General features: G+C 42.9%; 1 long non-coding RNA gene across 1 annotated transcript in view; it reads left to right on the top strand.

Moving 5' to 3' along the window:
• The first annotated feature begins 8512 nt into the window (after positions 1–8512).
• The window catches only part of LOC120994262, a 1332-nt gene continuing 928 nt past the window's right edge, over positions 8513–8916 (top strand). The window contains exon 1 of the long non-coding RNA XR_005777377.1: positions 8513–8561. This is a non-coding gene — a long non-coding RNA (uncharacterized LOC120994262). The remainder of the gene's footprint in view (positions 8562–8916) is intronic.

Raw genomic sequence — 8916 nt, 5'->3', positions numbered from 1 at the left:
TTGCTCCAGGAGAAGTATATAGTGGGCTCAGCATGCATGTTGGTACTTGCATCCCTGAATCCGATGAGAAACAAGATATGGCCTCATTTCTAAGCATCATGTCTGTATTAAACTGAGCGCTGCTCATGGCCTGCCCAATGCCTTCTCTACAGTTAAGGCTACTTTCACACCTGCGTTTAGGTGGCGGATCTGTCTGGTATCTGCACAGACGGATCTGCACCTATATGCAAACGCTTTAGATCCGTTCAGACGCGATCCGTTTGCATTACCATGAACAAAAAAAACGAAAAAAAAACCTTTTTTTAATTTTTTTTGTTCATAATAATGCAAACGGATCAGTTTGACTTTACATTGAAAGTCAATGGGGGACGGATCCGTTTGAAAATTGAGCCATATTGTGTCAACTTCAATGGGATCCGTCCCCATTGACTTATATTGTAAGTCTGGACGGATTCCGTTTGCCTCCGCACGGCCAGGCGGACACCTGAACGAAGCAAGCTGCGTTCGGGTGTCCGCCTGCTGAGCGGAGGACAAACGGTGCCAGGGACTGATGCATTCTGAACGGATCCGCATCCACTCAGAATGCATTAGGACGGGACGGATCCGTTCGGGGCCGCTTGTGAGAGCCTTCAAACGGAACTCACAAGCGGAGCCCCCGAACGCTAGTGTGAAAGTAGCCTAAGTATGGTGATGGCAGCATTATGCTGTGGGGCTGTTTTTCAAGGTCTGGGACAGGAGAGACTAGTTAGATTTGAGGGAAAGCTGAACGAAGCTTGAAAGATTGATATTATTAATGGAAATTTGATCCATTGTGCTCTGGAACTCAGACTGGACTAAAGGTTTACATTCCAACAAGACAATGACCCTCAGCACACAGCCAAGACAGCACAGGAGTGGATGTGAAGGTACATGAGTGGCCAGCCAGAACCCTGATTTGAACTCCATCAAACATCTCTGGAGAGACTTGAACATGGCTGTCCACTGACAGTCCCCATCCAACCTGACAGAGCTTGAGAGGATCTACAGACAAGAATGGCAGGAAAATTCCCTAATCCGGTGTGTGCAAACCTTGCGGCATTATACCCAAAACTGGAGGTTGTAATCACTGCCAAATGTGGCTGAACTAAGCACTGAGTAAAAGGTCTGAATACTTATGTCAATGCAATATTTTAGTTTTTCCTTTTCAATAAATAAGCAAAGATTTTAAACATTCTGTTTTTCACTTTGTCATCATGGCTAATTGAATGCAGAATGATAGGGAAAAACTTTAATTTTATATGTTAGCACAAGGCCTCAACACCAAAATTGTGAAAAAGTGAAAGGGTCTGAAATAGAGTTGAGCAAACTTCTTAAAATTCGCTTTGTGTCCAATTTGGCAAATTTTTCAAGAAGATTAGTTCGGATCCTAAGCGATTCTTATGAATCAAAGTTGCTCCAATTGCCTTGAAAATTGGTGTATAAAACCCAATATTCTATTTTTAATTTATTTACGAATTTTTGCTCTCTTTCTTTTCTGCTGCCTTTAAGCTTGAATGCAATGACAGCAATAGCAAATATGTCAGTGACACCAACATAAAAAGCTATGGATAAATGCATGGTTGACGGTGTTAACACACAGCATATATAAAAACACACTGCACCATTGCATGTGTTATGATTTTTCATATTCGCAAACTTCCAAAAAGTGTCCCTTATTGGGGAAGGTGGTATTTAAACAAGCACCAGCGTTATGTAAAAAAACAATGTCTTGTTGAGATCAAACATATGATCAGTAAAAAATACACACATATTGTCATAAAAAAGAGTGGCTTGTTCTGCACAAGCATCCAGAAATGGTGCCTTAATGGGTCAGAATGCCTGCCCCTATTTATACACGCACAAGTGTTAATTATCAGAAGAGTGGCTGGTTCTGAACAAACCTTGAAAATTCTCCCTTTTAATTGGGAAGCAGCAGCAGTATAGTGTGGAGTGGAAAGGATAGGGCAATAGTGGCATGCTGTCTGCAATAGTAGCAGCAGCAATAGCCATGGAACAGACAAGGCAGTAGATGTGTGCAGCTAGGTTTAGGGGAAGTAGTAGTAGTTGTAGTGATGGCTGTGTAGCGGTAATAGTAGTGGTAATTAAAGGTAATAGAGAGGCAAAAGAGTGATTAGCAGGAAGGAGTAGCAGCTGCTGCAGTGGTGTAGTGCCCTGGAGCAGGGGTACTTTGAAGTCTGAACATTTGCCCTCTGTTTTCCCCTATTCTAAGTTATGAAATCTTACTTTGTTTCACTTTAAGGGTTAATGAGCACTGACATATTGTTCCACAGTTACTATAAGGGTTAAAGAATAGTATGATTTTGTTGAAAAAGGCGACTTGTTTACCAATAACCAATTAGACAGACAGACCTTTTGAATGTCTAGTTTTAGCTGTGTTTCTATGTCCTGAAGACTGTCTTGTCTGGAAAAACTGCTTTGTCGTTCCCCATAAGGTAATATTGAAGTTCTAATGCAAGTCTATGACCAGATGGAATTGTAACTTTGAAGCTTTTTGGGGCTATGTTCTCTCCACTCCTCACCTCCCACTAGAAGGTTTTAGTTCAGCTAAAAACTGTACATAATGAGAGCAGTCCCAGAGCGATCAGTGCTTAGAAGAAGAGACTACTTGAGTGACTAGAAGAAGAAACTGAGATAGGGATGCTGAGTCCTTAGACCCAGGGTCACCAGCCCCGTGACCGAGAGGCCTAATGGAACTACTAGAGCCACAGACCCTGGGCTCAGCCATAGAGGTAATAGAAGAGGCAAAAGATTGATTAGCAGCAGGGAGTAGAAGCTTCTGCGGTGGTGTAGTGCCCTGGACGAGGGATTCTTTGAAGTCTGACATTTGCCCCTGTTTCCCCTATTATTAGTCATTAACTCTTTACTTTGTTTCAATTTAAAGGGTTAACTTGCACTGGCATACTGTTTAATACTGTATAACTGAATTTTATATGTGTGTTGTAAAATATTATCCTGTTCCATTTCCACTGTATTTGCACTGCACTGTGGAAAGGGGTTAGATAAATACTAAGAGACATATTGGGCTTTAGCAAATAATGAGAAGCTAATAAGGTTAAAGAAGAGTATGTTTTTGGAAGGAAAAAGCCAGACTTGTAACCACGAGAGTGACTGACTTTTGAATATATGGTTTAGCTAAGGTTTGATGTCTAAAGACTTCTTTTTGTCTGGAAAAAATGCTTTGTCCTTCCCATTAGGTATTATTAAAGTTCTAATGCAAGTCTATGACAGACGAAATTATAACTTTCTATCTATTTGGGCTATTTTTCTCCACTATATCCCTCCTCCAAGAAGGTTCCTAGCTCCAGCTGGAAACAGTATATAATGAGAGCAGTCAGAGCCCTTAGTGTTCTGCAGTTAGGGATCAGTGCTTAGAAGAAAAGACTCTGCCCAGACTACCTCAGTGACTAGAACGAAGACACTGAGATGGGGATGCTGAGCCACAGACCCAAGGGCCCACCAGCCTTATGATCACGGAGAGTCTGCCAGACTAATGAGCCACAGACCCTGGGCCTCCAGCCTTTGGCCAGGGGGTACCAGCCTTCCTATAAGAGAGAGAGAGAGAGAGAGAGAGAGAGAGAGAGGAAAGCTAGTCCAGCCTTTCCTCAGTATGAACACTTCTTCTGCCTGAGGAGAAGAGTGGAGGAAAACAGCCCCGTGCCTTGTCCTGTACTGATTTGCACTTGGAGTTTATCCAGTAAAGAAGCATTGGTTTATTTCAGACCCAGACCTATTGACTAATTTCCCATTGGGGTCCACAACGCCTTACCATCCTTCTGGGAGAGCAGCAACACATGATGACACCTCAGTGCCGGGGGGATCCAGCATAGTGTTGGGGCCACTCCAAACCCGGCCAACTGCACTGGTGGCAGCAACAGCCTATGGTACTTAATATGATGGTAGGGAGGCTGACATCAGCAGTGGCATGATGGTTGCAGAAGAAGCAGCTATACAGTACAGAGTATAACAGTAGGCAGGCAGACAGCGACAGTGGCATGATGGGACAACTGTCAGCAAAGGCAGATCCAATTCAATGGCTTTATCATTGTCACCAGACAGAATATAGAGAGCATACTAGGCCAGGTTCCAGGCTATTGTTCTAAGTCCATGGGGTCAGGGAACATGGTATACGCCGAGAAAGGACAGGTCAGGCAGGACTGAACTGGGGTATGTTTATGCATCAGCCTGGTGCAGCAAATGAAAGAATAGCTCCATTATGTTGATGATACTGAACAGTCTGGCTACAGCTTCTGCTGCTTGTGCTAGCAGAGACAGAGGGTGTTGGGTTGACTCGGCAGGGGGTGGATAGGATCCACAGATACATGGGCGTTCAAGTGTCCTGCTTGCCAAAAGTTGTTGGCAAGCTCCGTATCACTGTGTTTCCTGGAAATAAAGCAATTTAAGCCTCCCTTTCAACAACAGGAAAATATATCCCCTAATATTATTTGATTACCAAGGGTCTAAAGGCCTGGCTATCCATTAATCATCACAATTGCTTTATGTGAATGATACACCTGTCCATTATGTAAGCAAACAAGTATACGAATTGCCATTCTTGGGCTGACGTGCCCAAGCAATTAGATCTTGGTAGGCTGTCTCTGCCCCCCACACAAAGTGATTGGTTATCGTGGCAGCTGTCGTCGCCATTATCATCATCAACTTCCTGCTCCTTCACCGTTGACTCCTCCTCCAGTGGAAGCTCCTCATCCTCACCCTCTACTTCAACCTCCATGGGACTTTCTCCTTGTGGGTTCCAAATAGCTATATGGCAACCTGCAATATATCTTGCAAAACTAAATTTATCATGGGCATCATGCAGGGAGTATGTCTTATTTCCCCCAAATGCAGCAAGGCTACAATGTTCCTGCCATTGTCATTAACCGCTTTGTCCAGTTGAAGTTAGTGAGGCGACAGCGAGCAGAAAGTTTGCTGCTTGATGCAGTGCGAGGGGGAGTGAAACTCTGCCCTGCTTCTGTTGGGGACAGGAAAATATCCATGGAGGAGGACGTGGAGAAGTAGGATAAGCACCTGGTGTGGGAACCAGACCAACACAAGTACGGAGGCATCAATAGTACCCGACCTTCTTACTGCGGTGTTACATCACCGCTGCCGTGAAAAAGAATGACTCAACAGGCCATGAAAGATATACTGTTCTATCCCAGAACATCCAAAACCAACAATTTGGCATCGCAATGTGAAAGGAACTGTTTTTCCACTTTTTATTACTGTTATACGTCAAAATACATTTCACTTATGACCCTTCATAGTAGTTATGCCCTCTGTGCCCCTTCATAGTAATAATGCCCATTGTGCCCCCTTCATAATAGTAATGCCCTCTGTGCCCCCTTTGTAGTATTAATGCCCTCTGCGCCCCTTCATAGTAATAATGTCCACAGCAACTACTCACCTTGTCCTGTTCCTGAAGCTCAGATCCAGCTCTCCCCTGCAGACACAGGTCGCTCTACAGTAGTGAGTGGGAGGAGCTTAAGCAGATTCTCTGGATGCAGGCTCCTCCCACACACGTCGGCAGTGTGATCTGAGTCTGTAGGCTGAATGGTGGAGCAGGGAGAAGTCTCTCTGCTTCACCATTCAGTGCAGGAGAGACAGAACGCGGGGAGCTGAGGGAGCTTACAGGACCGCAGATCCTAGCGCTCTAGCAATGAGCGCTTCCTTCTGTATTGATGGAATCACTCATTGCTTCTGGTCTCTGGCACCACCCTGAGAGTGGGGACCCAGTGCTGACACCCCCTTCTCCCCCAGCATGCCTCTGATATACATACAAATTTTAGATAGTTAATGGAGACCAGAGGCTGTGGGACTTTGTATTCATGTGTGCTATACTGTAATTTAGACAAGAAAACAACATGGCAGTACCCACCAATGAGACTAGAAGGAGTATGGATGACAGCTATAAGGATGACTATTATGGTAATTTATTGTACAACTGTTTAACATTATTAGAATGTACCGCCCCTTTAAATTTACTGCTGCATGAATCATCATGACGTGTGCCGCAAGCATCAACCAATAGAATCGCAGGATTTGAATTCAAAGAAGGGAAGAAAACGTCAGTTGGAGCCAGTTTGTTATTTCTTCACTAGAGATAAGAGGTTCATCGCTTCTTGTCAGAAGAGAGACGTTTTGGAGAGCGACCACGATGGGGATCTGCGCGCTGAGGAAACATCTACTAACAGCGATTCATCAGAGGTAAAAACCGTCATCTGATCAATGGCATTGCTGACTTATGTCATCCCACAAACTGACCATCAGGGATCTGTATCATAAGGAAACCAACATTTACTGGATTTTATTAATAAAGTATCCAAAATATGGAGAGACTGAGGTTATTGTGTATAACTATGGAGAAACCTGGGTGATGATATTGATTAATATGGAGAATCTATGATAAGTATGGATAAGGGTCCATTCATACATCCGCAATTCCATTCCGCATTTTGCGGAACGGATTTGCGGTCCCATACATTTCTATTACTCGCACTTCTGGGTCAGCAATTCCGATCCTGAAAAAAATAGAACATGTCCTATTCTTGTCCGGAATAGCGGACAAGAATAGGCATATTCTCTTAGTGCCCGCAAAATGCGGAACGCACATTGCCGCTGTCCGTGTTTTGCAGATCCGTGGACCTGCAAAACACACACGGATGTGTGAATGGACCCTAAAAATGACCAAACTTGGATGACTGGTTAAATATGGACCAAAAAGGTTGTCTATGGATAAATACGGTGGATCCTGGGTCTAAAATGATTTTTAGTAAATAAAAGACACATGGAGTCATTTATCAAACTGGTGTAAAGTAGAACTGGCTTAGTTGCCCATAGCAACCAATCAGATTTCACTTTTCATTTTCTAAAGGAGCTGTCAAAAATGAAAGCTGGAATCTGATTGGTTGCTATGGGCAACTAAGCCAGTTCTACTTTACACCAGTTTGATAAATGACCCCATGATATATACGGTATGTGTGTGGTCATTAGTACATTGTATAGAATATTTGTAGAGTATACCTACAGGTAAGCCCATAGGGAGACATTTATGAATTCTGCTACGCCAGAAACTGGCATTAAATGTCACAAGCGCTTGAAGTTTGTGATTGTTGCACAGAATTTTGCTACTTTTTGCCTCCTGCACCGCCCTGCTCCACTTTCTACAGTTTGCTGGGATTAAGGGTAAATTTCCAGATTAGATCACTTTTTCAGTTTTCTTTATCTTCTGTGACAATCAGTAAAGTTGCAAAAATGTCGCAACTCCACAGCAGACCCACCCCAGGCATACATTAATAGACCATATCGCACTTGCGCCAAATTCCTTATAACTGTGCACCATTTCATAAATCTCCCCCATTGTTTATCTCAGTGGTAATATGAAATATATTGTAATGGATCATTTACTATAGAGAGAGACAGGATATATAGGAAGACACGTGGGGGAATGTATCAAGGGGAAGTCAGTTTTCTGCCATAGAAAAGTCCGGTTTTGCTCACCATGTACATTGTGTGTCTTATCTTATATCAATGTGTCCAGAGATGTTACTGTGAAACAGCTGATCAGTAGGGCTGTAGGCGGTAGGTCCACTACTGATCAGATATTAGTAGCCGGTTATCAATGCTATAACCCTCGAATACCCCTTTAAGCCTCTGGGACTAAGTGTGACTGTTATATTTAGACATGGTGGACATTCTCTATAAGGAATTCATCAGGGACAAAAATCACACTCCAAATATATATATATATATATATATATATATATATACACACACACACACACACAGTATATATATATATATATATATATTTATAAATATTTTTCCTTCTCTTTAAGCTTCCCAAGAAGAACAGGAGAAGCAACCACAAGGAAGAGGAAGACAGAACTGTAAGTGGATCGGCCTTGATCAGCAGAAAAGAAGAGGAATTGAAAAAAAATGTGCTCTGCCTCACCCAATTCATCTGAACTCTACATCAGAAAATGTGGAGCTGGCACATGGCACTCACTATGAAAAATTATATTTCTCAATGTATACCTTGAATATATTATAAATCTGCCCTCTACATCTCTTTGTCTCCTGCTTCCTTTCATATAGTACATGATAAAACTTTCACTTGCAGCCACCACTAGGGGGAGCTCAGTGAATAGAAATGTATAATGTTATGTGCACTGAGGTCCCTCTAGTGCTGTTATTACTATTATGTCGTGAAGCTAGAGGTCAGCACCAGACACCCTCACCATGCCTCCATAACAGTGCCATGGTCTTCCTTCATGGTGAAGCATGTGATACTGGTATAAACTAGAAATCACCCTAAGGAACAGCATAGGCCCACAGACATCTGACATCACAACTCCTAATAACTCAGAACTAGTGCATAATGTAGCCTTGTGCATGAGGGCTAATAATGTAATATGGACTGTATTTCTTCTATCACAGTTCACCAGAAGAATCCAGGAAGAGGAAGAAGATGGATGATGACATCCCGCAGCCAGAAGAACGGGCTGCTTTCTTCACACTCCTTGGTAGGATTAGGCCAGACATAGCGGGACACATTTACTAAAGATTAGCGTTTCATACAGCAGTCATAAGAAGAGGACGATGGGAGTAAGAGGTGGCAAATTTATAAAGAGGCACAGGCCCCTAGATAAGTGGTCACATCTTGTGCTGTCCACAAACTGAAGTCTACAGCCTGGATTAGATTTCAGCTTTACTGCCATATAGCTTCTGTAAATGTGCCCTATCGTTCTTAAGGATACAGGACCTGTCCCTCCCCTGCTCTAGTGCTTATTGCAATAAGATGTCTCACTGAAGTGTAACAGCTTGTTTTTCTATGGTATATGAATGTAATCTTGTGATTTGAGAAAAGTATCAATTATA

This window comes from Bufo bufo, chromosome 3, assembly GCF_905171765.1.
Source record: "Bufo bufo chromosome 3, aBufBuf1.1, whole genome shotgun sequence".
In the NCBI taxonomy this organism is placed as follows: domain Eukaryota; kingdom Metazoa; phylum Chordata; class Amphibia; order Anura; family Bufonidae; genus Bufo; species Bufo bufo.
This window is presented reverse-complemented; position numbering and strand designations above follow the sequence as displayed.